At 40.6% G+C, this 15,066-nt stretch overlaps 1 long non-coding RNA gene across 1 annotated transcript; it reads left to right on the top strand.

Moving 5' to 3' along the window:
- Positions 1 to 1,280: 1,280 nt before the first annotated feature.
- On the top strand, positions 1,281 to 12,704 carry LOC125174402 (uncharacterized). The gene is made up of 5 exons (XR_007155443.1): positions 1,281 to 1,358; positions 4,733 to 4,790; positions 5,387 to 5,483; positions 5,948 to 6,107; positions 12,543 to 12,704. It is a non-coding gene; the product is annotated as an uncharacterized LOC125174402 (long non-coding RNA).
- The last annotated feature ends 2,362 nt before the right edge of the window (positions 12,705 to 15,066 follow it).

Raw genomic sequence — 15,066 nt, 5'->3', positions numbered from 1 at the left:
TAGACATTGGTCAGACTAGGGTTCAAGGTGTTTAGTATCTGCCTGGGCCAAGTGTGGGTGTGTGGGAGGTTGCAGCAAAGTCTGATTTTGCCAGTTATTCAGTTTTGGCAAAGGCCAGCCCCAGGGCTCAGTAGAGCATGGACCACCTACTTTGTGGTTGATCCTTCTGAGTGAGAAAAAAAATCCCCCGGAGAAACAGAAGTCTTTACAAATAGCTCCACTTTGCAAAGGTCATCTCTCTCTAGGAAGTGCACTTTCTTCCCCCTTTAAGAAAGAAGTTTGAGCTCATTAATTCCATTGGCCCCATTTCAGCAAGTAACATGTAGTTTTAAAAGTAAGCATAAGAAAAAGGAATTTTCTGTAAAATAATCTTATCTGATATAGAGAAACTCTAAATATAAAACATATTCTGCCTTTAGGTCTTTTCTCCCACCCCCAACTTGGAATTTCTTCTGGAGTTGTTTCAAAACAACTTTTAACAATGTCAAAAGAAATTTTAGGAGGCACCTGACTGGCTCAGTCTGTACAGCGTGCAACTCTTGATCTCAGGATTGTAAATTCTCGCCCCACGATGAGCGTGGAGACCACTTAAAAATAAAATCTTTAATTAAAAAGACATTTTAGGACACTCATTCAAATATTAAAAGGACAGTTTCTTAAAATATTAGGAAGCGCAAAATCATTAAATAACTGATTTGAACTAACCAAAACAGAAAGTCTATTAATATATATATATATTTTTAATGTTTATTTATTTTTGAGAGAGAGAGACACACACAGCGTGAGCAGGGGAGGGGCAGAGAGAGAGGGAGACAGAGAATCTGAAGCAGGCTCCAGGCTCTATACTGTCAGCACAAAGCCCATCGCGGGGCTCGAACTCACAGACCGCAAGATCATGACCTGAGCTGAAGCCGGACACCTAACCAACTAAGCCACCCAGGCGCCCCAAATCATTTCTATCATGCTCAGATAAAACCTCTTCTTGGATTAAGAGTAAGAATGGAAAAGATTGGAAGCTATCTCGGATAGTTTGCCCCTGGAATCCCTTTCACTGATGAACATAGGGTTTGAGGCTTGAGAGAAATTCCCCCCCCCCCCCCCCCATTAAACTCTGGACACAGAATCAGAATGAAGTCAAAGGGGCAAATTTACAAGGACCTCAGAGCAGCTGTCACAAAGGCAACAAAGATGATGGTTGATAGTTGGTCCTGGGAGTCTCAGTGCCTTCTGTTCATCATGATTGTGACAGCATAGATGGTTGGAGGTCTGAAACATGACGTCTACCTTAGAGAAAACAGGGAGACATCAGTAAAGCAGGAAGAGTTTCCCAGAGATTAGAGGCACTGCAGCAAGCAAAGGTGAGAAAACCCACGAGGGGCTAGCTTGGTGACTAATGAAACTGTAAAATGAAACTGTCCAAGGTAAAACGAAACTGTCCGAGAGGTGCCTCAGTGACCTTTGAACCACTCAGCCTAGTGAGTGACTTCTGGCCAAACACAAACCTGGATTTTAGGCTGGTGGTAGATGTAAATTGTTTTGTTTAAAAAAAATTTTTTTAATGTTATTTTTAAGAGAGAGAGAGAGAGAGAGAGACAGAGAGCGCAGAGAGAGAGGGAGATACAGAATCCAAAGCAGGCTCCAGGCTCTGAGCTGTCAGCCCAGAGCCAGTCTCGGGGCTCAAACTCATGAACCGTGAAATCATGACCTGAGCTGAAGTCAGACTCTTACCCAACTGAGCCACCTGAATGCCTTAATGTAAATTTTGTTTTTAACGTCTCTTGAGATTTCTTCTCTGACCCATGCATTATTGACAAGTGTGTTGTTTAATCTCCTTGTATCTGGGGATTTTCTAGTTTTCTACCGTTAACTGTTCTAGTTTAATTCTACTGTGATCTGAGAGCAGATGATATGACTTCCATTCATTTAAATTGGTTAAGGTGTGTTTTATGGCCCAGAATGTGGCCTGTCTCGGTGAATATTCCATGTGAGTTTGAGAATGTGTGTTCTGCTGTTGCTGGATGAAGCAGTCTATAGATTTCAATTATACACAGTTGATTGATAGTGTTGTTGAATTCAACATGTCCTGATCTTCTACCTACTGGATGTGTCCGTTTCTGATACAAGAATATTCTCCAACTATGATAGTAGATTCACCTATTTCTCCTTACAGTTCCAACAGTTTTTGCCTCATGAAGTTTGACGCTCTGTGCTAGGTGCATATACATTAAGGATGGTTCTATCTTCTTGGAGAACTGACCCTATCATTATGTAACACTTCTGTTAATCTGTGATAACTTTCCTTGATTTGATGTCTGCTCCGTCTGAAATGAATATAGTGACTCTTGCTTTCTTTTGATTAATGTTAGCATGGCAAATTTTTCTCCATGTCTTAACCTTTAATCTGTATGTGTCTTTATACTTAGAGTGGATTTCTTGTAGACAATATATAGCTGGGTTTTGTTTCCTGATCCGCTATGATAATCTTTTAATTGGCACATTCAGATCATTGACATTCCAAGTGATTATTGGTAAGGCTGGGTTAATAGCTGTCATCTGTTGATGTTTTCGATTTGTAGCCTTTGTTCCTTTGTTCCTGCCTTTTGTGGTTTTAACTGAGCATTTTACATGATTTCATTTTCTCTCCTTTTCTAGTTTATCAGTTATTCTTTTTTTTTCCATTTTTTAATGGTTGCCCTAGAGTTTGCAATAAACATTTACAACTAATCCAGATCTATTTTCAGATATCACTATACCACTTCCCAGGTAGTGTGAGTACCTTATAATAAAAAAAATAGTAACAAAATAATTCCGCCCTCCAGTCCGTTCTATTATTGCTGTCATTCATTTCACTTACATATAAACATACATAAGCACGGATACACGTAAGATCGATTGATCTATCTATCTATAAGAAGGGGAGCCTGGGTGGTTCAGTCAGTTAAGCATCACACTTCAGCTCAGCTCATGATCTCACAGTTTGTGAGTTCCAGCCCCTCATTAGGCTCTGTGCTGACAGCTTGGAGCCTCGAGCCCGGAACCTGCTTCAGATTCTGTGTCTCCTTCGCTCTCTGCCCCTCCCCCACTTGCACTCTGTCTCTCTCTCAAAAATAAGTAAACATTAAAAAATTTGTTTAATATACCTAAGTATACGAAACTGACTACATTGTTGCTACTATTACTTGGAACAAATTGTTATTTGTTAGATCAATTACGAAAAATAAATTTTTTATTTTAAATGTTTATTTCTTTTGAGAGAAAGGGAGAAAGAGAGTGCACACACACGCAAGGAGGAGGACAGAGGGAGAGGGAGAGAGGGAGAGGCAGAGAAAGAGAATCCCAAGCAGGCTCTGCACTGACAGCGTGACGCCTGATGTGGGGCTCTAACTCATGAACCATGAGAAAATGCATGACCTGAGCCCAAATCAAGTTGGATGCTTAACCAACTGAGCCACCCAGGGACCCCTCATTCTTTTTAAAAAAATAATTTTGCAGGACACAACATTCTAGGATGGTCATTTTTTGTTTGTTTGTTTTATCTCAGCACTTTAAATATTTCACTGCACTCTCTTCTTGTTTGCCAGGTTTCTGAGGAGGTTGAATGCAGAGTTCTTATCTTTTTTCCTCTATAAGCAAGTTTTTTTTCCCCCTTCTGGCTTCTTTTAAGAGTTTTTCATTAACTTTGATTTTCTGTAGCTTCAAAATGATATCCTTTAGGTACAGATTCTGGGGCATTTATTTTGCTCGGTGTTCTCTGAGCTTTGTGAATCTGTGGTTTATGTCTGGCATTAATTTGGGGGAAATTCTTTGTTTTTGAATACCATTAATGAAGTTGAATAAATTGAAATAATTATCTAATATACAATTTATATTAATTATATAAAACATAATATATAAATAATTATTTCAAATATTTCATCTGTTTCTTTCCCTCTTCTTCCTCCTCCTGATGTTCCTGTTATGCATATGTTACACTTTTTGTAGTTGTCCAACAGGCCTTGGATATTCTGTTTTTTCTCAGTCTTTGTTCTCTTTGCTTTTCAGTTTTGGAGACTTCTGTTGAGATTGCTTCAAACTCGGAGACTCTTTGCTCAGCCATGTCCGGTCTACTAGTAAGCCTATTAAAGGCCTTCTTCCTTTCTGTCACTGTGTTTCTTGATCTCTAACATTTCTTTTTGGTTCTTTCTTAGGATTTCCAGCTCCCTGCTCACATTGCCCATCTGTTCTTGCATACTGTCTACTCTGTCCATCAGAGCCCTTAGCATGTTAATCATAGTTGTCTTAAATTCCTGGTCTGATAACTCAACATCTCTTCTGTTTCTGGTTCTGATGCTTGCTCTGTCTCTTCAAATTGTGTTTTTTCCTTTTAGTATGCTTGGTAATTTTTTGTTGATAGCGAGACGTAATGTATAAATAAGGAACTGCTATAAAATAGGCCTTCAGTAATGTGCTGGAAGGAAAGGGAAATCATTCCATAGCCCTATGATTAGGTCTCAGTCTTTTAATGAGCCTATCCCTCTGGCATGTAAACTTCACAAGTGTTTCTCAGTATTTTTCTCCTCCTTCAGGTGGGACAGAATGGCCAGAGCTTCCTTTCCCAGGTCAGTCAGGCTTTGATAATACTCCAGCAGTTGCCGCTTCTGTTAACTAGTTTCCCTTGAGAGCAGGCCTTGTTAAGTAGGATAGGATACTCTGGCATTATATTTAAAGGATTCTTTTTCCTTTCCTCTTCCAGGAAGCACAAGGGATTTCTCTCTGATATTTACTGTGAGAACCTGGTTGAGCTCCTGGAGGTAAATCTTACAATATTGTGGGGGCCCCTGTGTGACTTGGTCCCCCCGGAGTTCTTAACTCTCAAGCTTGTCCCCACTGAGCTGCCAGCAATTCACCAATTATATATATCTAGTTCAGGTTTTCCTATGCTGACACTGGTTTCTGTGGGTGATTTCCACTGCTGAGTCTCTATTCCAACAAGCCAAGGCTCCCTGTATTCACCTGTCTCTCAAATCTCGGGGGCAGATGTTTGCCCTGTGTTCTCCCTTCTCCTATGGATCCAAGAAGAGCTGATTTTTCAGTCTTCAACTTCTTCCTTGCTAGGACAGAGAGGTGACTTTCAAGAACCAGCTGTAGATCTTGATAAATACCGGTGTCACTGAGAGAACTTTTTATTCAAGGTGGAGGAATTTAAAATATATCAGAAGAAGTCAGATGCCTAGTGATTTTTTTTTCTTTTTTTTAGTAGGCTCCACACCCAATGCAGAGCCCAACGTGGGGCTTGAACTCACAACTCTGAGACCAAGACCTGAGCTGAGGTCAAGAGTCTGATGCTTAACCAACTGAGCTACCCAGGTGCCCTGAGTTCTAATTATAAATATTTTGTTCCAACTAGGAGGATCAGAACAAACATGAAGAACTTGGTTGGAGTAATGGATTGGTTGGGAACTAGAAAAAGTCTTGTTGCAGAGTCACCAGGCTGCCGAGACAAGGTGCTGGCCTTTCGTTAATCTCAATAATTCTTCCTGGAAAGACAACATTCATAGTGAAGGGGTCTAGTTTAAGTCAGGCGTGGTCCTCCACAAGTCAGTATCTAAGAAAATGACTGTATTTCTAGTTAGTGAAGAGCCTCAGAGGATTTGCTTTACGGATTGTATTGTGTTATTTTTTTCTCAACAAATCCAAGGTAGGTATCCAGTACCAATTCTTTCTATCAATTCTAACTCTCACCTGTTCCTTTTTGGAATAGAAAACGATAGAGTATGAGGTTTCCTATAATATTGAAAATGTCTAAAAAGATAGGTTGTTCATTATGGGGGGAAAAAAATGAAAAAACACAGCGTATTTATATCTTTAAAACACAGCCTAAGAAATAATACAATATTTTGTGTTAAGTTGATGATGCCGTGTATTGCATATCATAGGGCTTTTTTTTTTGTTATTTACTTCTGCTAAGGCTTGGTAAAGAATCTACAACCCTGTGTTGAGAGAAGGCTGTGTTCTAATGGAGAACGGAAGAGGCAGAGTCTGAGAGTCTGATAAAATGAGCCTGTGCCTCCAAGCATAATAGTGGTGCCTTCTGATTTTGCAGTATCTCTAGTCAATGAAGCCACAAGGTGAGATCATTCGGAACATTTTATATTAACTTAGGGGAGGCAAGATAAGGGAGAGAAGCAAAACTTTAAAATACAATCTGGTTTAATCAACATCAGGGGCCCATGAACTGTTTGGGACTCAGACGGAAAAAAAGAGAACTTGAAAGTGGCTATAGTAAATGAGCCCAATGCTGCTGCCCTGTGATGGCTTCTATTTAATGGAAAGCTGTGGTTCTCCAAGGTAGATTGCAAATCTGATTAGGGATCGGCCTGGAACAGAGAGTGTACTCTGACCTCTGGGAAAGGGTTTTGCCCTCTCAGAAAACCTCACCACATTCTATGTGTACACTGGGTGACTAATATTTATTATAGAGCCATGTGATGGAACAGTGAACAAAGGTTGTCCCTGGTCACCTTGGGTCCATCCCCACAATTGCTCCTCTCATGGAATGTGACATATAGCTCGCCTCCCTCAGCAGTTTTTGAGCCACCAACAAAAGCTATTTTATAAATACAGCTCAGAACCTTCAGGCATGTGTTAGGATAGCTTATCAGACATATTGCATACTCCCCTCTCAGCTGCAAAACAATTCTCCCAAAGGTTCCTTTGCCTTTGTGACTATGCTTTGATTGGCTGTGAATGAGGTCATAACACTGATTACTTTTCTTGGTGAAGTCAGGGATCTGAGTGTTATGTGCGTGTCCACGTTGCGTTAGGTAATAGGAGAAACTTCACGCATGGATCTTGAGCCACGCTGGACTCATTTACTATGAGCCTCTCATGTGGCAACTCAATGAAATACAAATCAACTGTGTGCCCTTTGTTACCTACAGCTTTTGGAAATAATCTGTTTGCATTGGATCCTTCCTCTTGGACTATCTAAGTTTAGTATTCAGGCTTTATTGTTAACAAGCTGTGTCCTTCTACAAACACGAGGCAAACTACTAGACACAATTTAAAAAGAAATCTACAGACAAAAATCTGTCAAGGCAGAATTATAAGAAAAGTAAGCTTTGTTTATAATTGAGAGTTGAATTGCGGGTCTTTGCAGCTCATTTCGACAAAGCAGAGAACGCGTGGGAAGGAAGCATTTGACTAGATGGTTTTAGAAAAATATTAACATATCTTGTGATCTTGGAGTAGGTTAGATATTTCTCATTTCTAGAGAGATAGGAAAATACTCGTCGTAGAATCCATGAAATGCTGTTTAAATCATAGATAAAGTTGGGGTGCCTGGGTGGCTCAGTCGGTTGAGCAGCTGACTTCGGCTCAGGTCATGATCTCACAGTTTGTGAGTTTGAGCCCCACGTCGGGCTCTGTACTGACAGCTCAGAGCCTGGAGCCTGCTTCGAATTCTGTGTCTCCACCTCTCTCTCCCTCTCCCCCATTCACACTCTGTCTCTCTCTTTCTCTCTCAAAAATAAATAAACTTAAAAAAAATTTTAAATCATAAAGTTGTATATGTGCAATAGTATTCAGCCAGATGTCATGGAATAGACCACATTTCAGGAGAGGTAAAATTGTATCAAAATGTCTTCAAGGTTTTTTTGTTTGTTTAAGTATAATTTCACTCTGCCCTATATAAAATATATCCCAGAAATTTTGGTTGTACAAAATAAAAAGTTTTTCACAATTATGTTTGTTATAAATTTGGAGGTAGAATGTTCAATAAAACGTTATAGACTCCAATTCAACAAAAATTGCTTTTAAGAATCCAACGAGCATTCTGAGGCATTGTTTGGCTTTTGGACATTTAATGCTTTCCACATCCTCATTATTCCATCCACAGGATAAGCCTAACAAACATTCGTTAATGCTGATAAGAGATATTTCACGTGATTTTAGCATAGCCCTTAGAAGCAACCGTATATTAAAATATTCCTCAAGGTTAATTCTGGTTTCATGGGCAATTTTGGCTGGCTCTGTGGGGTTACCACAAGGTGTATTATTCTTTCAGGGCATTCAGCACAACTCACTCACCTGAAACTGCTTTCCTGGACAAAATTTAAAATGTGTTGTTTTTAGGGGTGCCTGGGTGGCTCAGTCGGTTAAGCATCTGACTTTGGCTCAGGTCATGATCTCACAGTTCGTGGGTTCAAGCCCCATGTTGGGCTCTGTGCTGACAGCCCAGAACCTGAAGCCTGCTTTGGATTCTGTGTCTCCCTTGCTCTCTGCCCCTCCTCTGCTCTCACTCTGTCTCTCAAAAATAAACATTAAAAATAAACATTTAAATTAAAAAAGTGTTGTTTTGATTACACCCTATTCTGATTCTAAAAAGCAAATTTAAGTTATATAGATAAGTGTAATTTTGGATTTCCATTACAGTATGTGCCTAGAGCCATCAAACTTCTTTAGGTAAATATTTATAGATATTAAATAAAAATCTCCTAAAATCTTGGGGCGCCTGGGCAGCTCAGTTGGTTAAACGTCAGACTTCAGCTCAGGTCATGATCTCACTATTTGTGAGTTCGAGCCACATGGAGCTCTGTGCTGACAACTCGGAGCCTGGAGCCTGCTTTGGATAACGTGTCTCCCTCTCTCTCTGCCCCTCCCCCACTTGCACTGTGTGTGGGTCTCTCAAAAAAATAAACATTAAAAAAATTAACAAAAAATTTCCTAAAATCTTGAACTTAAAAAATCAACTTACTGTAACCATATTTAAGAAGTTCTTGAACGGGATTATAAATCACTGATGTGTACTGTGCTTTGTAGAATCACAGCGTGGACAAGACCACTCGGACTTAAGGATAATCTATGACTCATAATATCAGCTTGTCCTCAGACACTTCCTGTGATGGGGAACTCACCTTTCATGATAACTCTTTGAACTTTATGCAACTTTCAGAAGAGATTTAGCTGGTTGACCTTGCTCAATAGTTTTAACCTTTCAGGTCTCAGTTTTTTTCACTCGTGAAGGTGTTCAAGACTTTTTTTGCATTCCTACTATGGGTCAGGCAATCCCAGTTTTGGGGGAGGGGGAACCAAGGTAAGGTATAAACAAACAGATAAATGAAATGAAAAAATAAGGCACTAGGAAATTTTAGGCTTTGGGGATATAAAGTTGGATGAAACAATAGTCTAAAGGGAGAGACTAGGACATACACGGTTATGAAGCAGTACAATGAGTTTAATCAAGTTCACAAGCAATTCTAGGCACTCTGAGAACACTGCCATTTGTCCTTTTAGCAACTCCCTTCCACCCAACCTCAAGGTGCTTATTTCCTACAAAAAATTGACCAATGACTACGCCCTCTGGATTGGGACTTTTCTCCGGGTACCTTCCATCCACTCTCCCTTAGACTATGACCTCCTATCAAATAGGGATTCAGCTGTTTTGTTCAGCCTTTTCTTCCATATCGGCAAGCCCAAAGCCTGACATATGGAAACCCTCAATAGATATTTGCTGAATAAATAAATAAATGAACCATATCCAGAAGCTAATGGGGGGGGGGGGGAGAGCTACTAAAGGAAGTTCTATAAAGTAGAGACATGATCTTCCCTTTCCTTATTACCCTATCTGGAAACAATTCTGCTAGCAGTGGGGATCTGGATCAGAGAAGACTTGAACTAAGGTAGCCGTGAAAGAGGGTATTGCAATAATTCAAGTAAGGACTGATAGGGGGGTGAAATAGGGTGGTGCCAAGGATACTGGGGGAAGCCTCAACGACTGGGGGTGGGGATGGAGGAGTGAGAGAAGTGGAAGATGACTTTCAGAGTTCTGGTTTTAGATTTCTGATCAAATCAAGGCACGTGGGAGGAAGAGCAGTTTCCAGGGGGAGAATAGGAGTCTAACTTTGGACATGTTGCGTTGAAGTTGACTGTCGACAGTGAAATACGGAGACAGCCACTGGTCAGTCATTAGAAGAGGTCTGGAGCTGACTTTGCAGCAATTGTGGATGCCTCGATACCTATTCCACTCTTCTCTCAGTGTAATTTTGGAAATTGATCTCATCTTTTTATTTTTTATTTTTTTAATTTTTTTTAACATTTATTTTTGAGAGACAGAGTGTGAGCGGGGGAAGGGCAAAGAGAGGGAGACACAGAATCTGAAGCAGGCTCCAGGCTCTAAGCTATCAGCACAGAGCCCGACACAGGGCTTGAACCCACGATCTGTGAGATCATGACCTGAGCCAAAGTCGAACGATTAACCAACTGGGCCACCCAGGTGCCCCTGAAATTGATCTCATCTTAAACATGGGCCTGATGGATCTAAAAGTATTTATCCAAAAGTAATTACTTGCCAGTAATTAGTCCAAGGATAGGCACGTGATCTAATTCCTATCAATGAGATGCAAAGAGATGTTTGCAAGAGGCTTTTGAGAAAGGTGCGGGAAGCAGGCTTTCTCTCCCAGTGGATTTGGATGAGAAAACCTACAGCTCTGGTGCTCCTGACAGCTTTCCTGCAGCCACCAAGATAGCCAGTCACAGGAGGAAGCCAACTCCGGACTGCAGAGGGGAAAGAGAGAACCTGCTTCCTTGAGACATTGAACCTGTGCATCAGCCATTTGGAAAGCTTATACCAACCTCTGGACTGTCTCTTTTGTGAACATTTCTGTATTTTTCATGATCATTCAGGTGAGGATATTGTTAATGACAATTGAAAGCATCTTAAATATTTTTTTTTAATGTTTATTTTTGACACAGAGAGAGAGAGAGACAGAGCATGAGCCGGAGAGGGGCAGAGAGAGGGAGACACAGAATCTGAAGCAGGCTCCAGGCTCTGAGCTGTCAGTACAGAGCCCTGCTTGGGGCTCGGACTCACAGACCGCAAGATCATGACCTGAGCCGAAGTCGGACGCTCAACCGACTGAGTCACCCAGGTGCCCTGACAATTGAAAGCATCTTAACTGAAGCAGCTGAAGATATAAATCAGGTGGTCACCAGCAAATGGGTGACAGTTAAATCCAGGACATTAAAGCAATTACCTGGGAAGAGTGGCTGACAATGGAATTCTGGGCAGCTTACTCTTAACGACTGAATACAGTTCTGAATTCCAGCCTCTGATTCAAGATTCGTTTTTTTATTTTTTTATTTTTTTAATGCTTATTTATTTTGGGGGAAGGGGCAGAGAGAGAGGGAGGCACAAAATGTGAAGCCGGCTCCAGACTCTGAGCTGTCAGCACAGAGGCCCACGCGGGGCTCAAACTCATGAACTATGAAATCATGACCTGAGCCGGAAGTTGGATCCTTAACCGACTAAGCCACCCAGGTGCCCCAAGATTCCTTTTAAATCAAACTCAATCTCTCTGAGTCTGTCCAACAAGTAGCTCTGTGACCTTGAACATTTTACAAATCACTTAGTCGTTCTGTGTTTCAATGAGCTGAAATGTGAATTGAGGCTATGTATTTAGTCTGTCGATACGGGCAGATTCAGGTTTTGTATGGTTTGAAATGTACAGAATTTTGAGAGGCCCTCTTAAAAACTGGGCACAGAATCTTGGAAGGATTCCAAGTGTAAGCGAGGGGTCTTTACAGGCTTCAAGGTACATCTTCCTCTGCTTAGCTTCCGAGTTATTTTGTGGAATGAGATACCTGGTAAGGCAGGTATCATGCTTAGCGCATGGTAACTGTTCAAGAAAGGTTAGCTGGCATGATTAGGAATAATTTAATACATAATTTAGATTTCGATTGTGGAAATACACACGTATATGTAACTTTCTGAATTTTTGTATTGCTGGTTTTAAATCTGTTCTCACTTCTGAGCAAAGTGAGAACACTTTCCCCCTCACTCTACCTGTGGGACCAACTTAACCATGAGGCGCAGTGGGCACAGTGCCTTGGGCTTACAGTGCGTTTAGGAGCACACAAAAATATTTTTGTTTGTTTTAAAGTCAGAAGGAAAAGGGGTGCCTGGGTGGCTCAGTCGGTTGAGCATCCAACTTCGGCTCAGGTCATGATCATGTAGTCTGAGTTCGAGCCCTGTGTCGGGCTCTGTGCTGACAGCTCAGAGCCTGGAGCCTGCTTCACATTCTGTGTCTCCCCCTCTCTCTGCCCCTCCCCTGCTCATGCTCTGTCTCTCTCTGTCTCTTGATAATAAACATTGAAAACAATTTTTTTTAATAAGCAAAAAAAATGAGCTTTCATTCTTAAAGAAAAATTTGATACATAACATAAGCATAGCTATCTTTAATCCAATGCTATAGTGAAGTCTAATTTTTAATACTTTCTCATGGAGGAAGAGGCCCACAGAGGTGAACGTTCCCAGGGCACACTAAAGTCAGAATACAGCCGTGCTGTCCACTTCTTCCCTTTGTGTTGCCTTTCCTCTATTTCCATGATCTTTCCCCCCTTCATCTTTTCCTCGCCTCTCTCTACTCTCCACCGTTTTACTTCTCGTTATTCTCCCACCTCTCGCGTTTTCTGGCCCCCGTCCCTATGAGTCTCTCCCATAAAATGAAAAACTAAAAAATAAAGACAAGCATTCTCCGTGTGTCGGTTTTTCTTTCCTGCCTCAGCTGCTGATTTCCTCAGGTTATCATCTTTCAGAGTGAAGACACAGAATCCCTTTAAGAATGGGAGACTCAGAACAGAGTTTGAGACATACCTTCTGAAACGGCAGCCTCTTGAGAGCCTGATTCCCACTCAAGAGTGTTCCCGCTCCACATTTTTCACACCAAACGCAGTGAAGACAACGAACATTAATTAGGATTACAGAGCCAGGGAGGCTTACCGCACTGTGACAGCTCACAAGAAAGAGAATGCCACTTCTTTTTTTGGATGCCATTCTGAGTGTCATGTATGTATTAATTCTTGAGCTCAAGCCAAGTTACTTTGGGGATGAGATGTAATCTGTTATTTTTAGGTCATACTGGGTAGGGGGATAGGCTATTCTCGGAGGTTCGTAAGAAGGTGGGTTTGGCTGATTTTAGATGATCAAGTTTCCTATTATGCACCTCCCTTCAAAAACTAATTTTGAAATGTTATCATTCATTGTTCATGCTTATGAAGAACACAATGTTGGAAGCATTCCTTAGTTCAAGGGGATTTCACGCCTGGGTAGTTTTCAAGTTTTATTGTTTTCCAGCTTACTTGCCTGACTTAGGATCCCTACTGCTTCTTAAATTTCACAAATTGAATGAAGTAAAGAAAAAAGCATACACACCAAAAACAAACCAATACTTAACTCTTTCTTCTAACAACCCCACCGCCCAGAGGGAGATGTGCTTATGTGTAAGAAATCAAGTAAGAAATAAAGTGGCAAGTTTCCTGTTTCATGAATGGCTTGAATTCTAATTATTTCTTACAGACAGCTTTAAAACAAAGACTTATGAATAATGTACAGATCATTAAGATTGTAATCTCTAAACCCTGGCATATAATATAAGCCTCTGATTCACCATATGAGTTCACGCTGATTACTCAGGATGATTTCCAGATGTTTACTCTCTGAGTGTAATTAAATTTTGGTAAAAATTATAACTTAGCTGCTTTACAACAACAGCAACAACAAAAAACCTCTCAACAGAAACATGAAAGAAGTTTTCCCTACCAGAGTCTTCTCTCATGACATAAATCTCCTTCTTCAAAAATCTCTGGGTTCCCTCAGCCCACTCCTGATTGTAACCAGAGAAGAGAGCATTGCTCAAAGACATGTGATAGACTGATCACCTCAAGTCCATCAGTTGGCAGGAAATTGCCCCAGAATTTGCATACCAGATAGAAAACTGGTACAAGTCAATTATTGAGTCTGTATTCACAGAGTTAAAAGGAAATGGGAAAATACTACAATGGGCAATAAAATTAAATCTTCAGGGAGAATGAAAGTATCGTGGAAAAACAGGATATGAGCATTGTCTTTTTATGTGTTGGGAATTGAAATGATAAGTTTGAGAAAATCTGTGCAATGCATCTACTGGACAGCTAACAAAGAGACAGATGCCCCATGATGAAAAGGGACAAAAGTTACATACACAAGAAAGGAGTTCAAAGGTGCATATTATGTTGAAATCATCTAAATATATCAGAAAGAAGGAGACGGTAAGATAATCAAATACAGAGTAATAAAGCAGAGGGGAGACACTGAGAGACGACCAAAGAGGCGGAATAATTTGACAAGAGAGAAAAGGATGGAGAGGTAGAATGAGAGCAAGCAGGAGGCAATGGTTCTGTAATGACCTGTTTCTCATGAAAAATGCATTATCCTAGAAGGGAATGATTTTTCTCCTCCCTCACACTACTTTGATTTGTGTGTCTACAACACGCCAAGCCCATGGGGATGCAGCCGATGGATTCAGAGTTCCAGAATGATCAACCAGAGACTGCCATTCCAGACACCAAATGCAGTGTAAATAATTAAATATCAATGCAAGTCAACTAACATTTACGGAGTGTGCGCTCCCAGAACAAAGCACACATCAACATTCTGACAGAAGTTTAGGATCCTGACAGAAAAAGCAAAAACCAGCCTTGTGACTCTGGGGGAGGGGGACTCAGAAGGGTTAATGTAACTCAGCCCAGAAGTTCTTGACCTTTTTTCGGAATAATAGACTTTGCATATTTGGTGAAAGCCTCAGATTTTGACCCAGGAAAATATACATTTGTGTGTACTAACAACATTTTGCTTATATCACAAGGTTTAAACGTCTTCTGAAGTCTATGTTCCCCCTACTTGAGGATCTTAGAGTTCTGAATTTAATAGAGATACAATTTTTAATATGCCACTAAACTACTTGCTGATTCAGTTCAGTTACGATCTTAGGAATAATTGGAACCACGGAATTTAACTAAAGAGTGAGGCACAGATGTTGTCTCTGTGAAATCTTTATTTAAAAAACTTCTTCCTCAATCTTTCAGCAGAATAGGAGTTTCAAAAAAATTGACTTTCAAAATGTATACACAAAATTACAAAATCAATACTTGGAGGCGTCAGGGTAAAAGGAAAACAGGTAAGAAAAAAAAGGGGGGGGGATGTAATCCAGGGGCACCTGGCTGGCTCAGTCAGTAGAGCATATATGACTCCTGATCTCAGGGTTGCATGTT

This window comes from Prionailurus viverrinus, chromosome C2 (assembly GCF_022837055.1).
Source record: "Prionailurus viverrinus isolate Anna chromosome C2, UM_Priviv_1.0, whole genome shotgun sequence".
Taxonomy (NCBI): domain Eukaryota; kingdom Metazoa; phylum Chordata; class Mammalia; order Carnivora; family Felidae; genus Prionailurus; species Prionailurus viverrinus.
The sequence above is the reverse complement of the archived record's forward strand: the minus strand, read 5'-3'. Positions and strand labels throughout refer to the sequence as shown.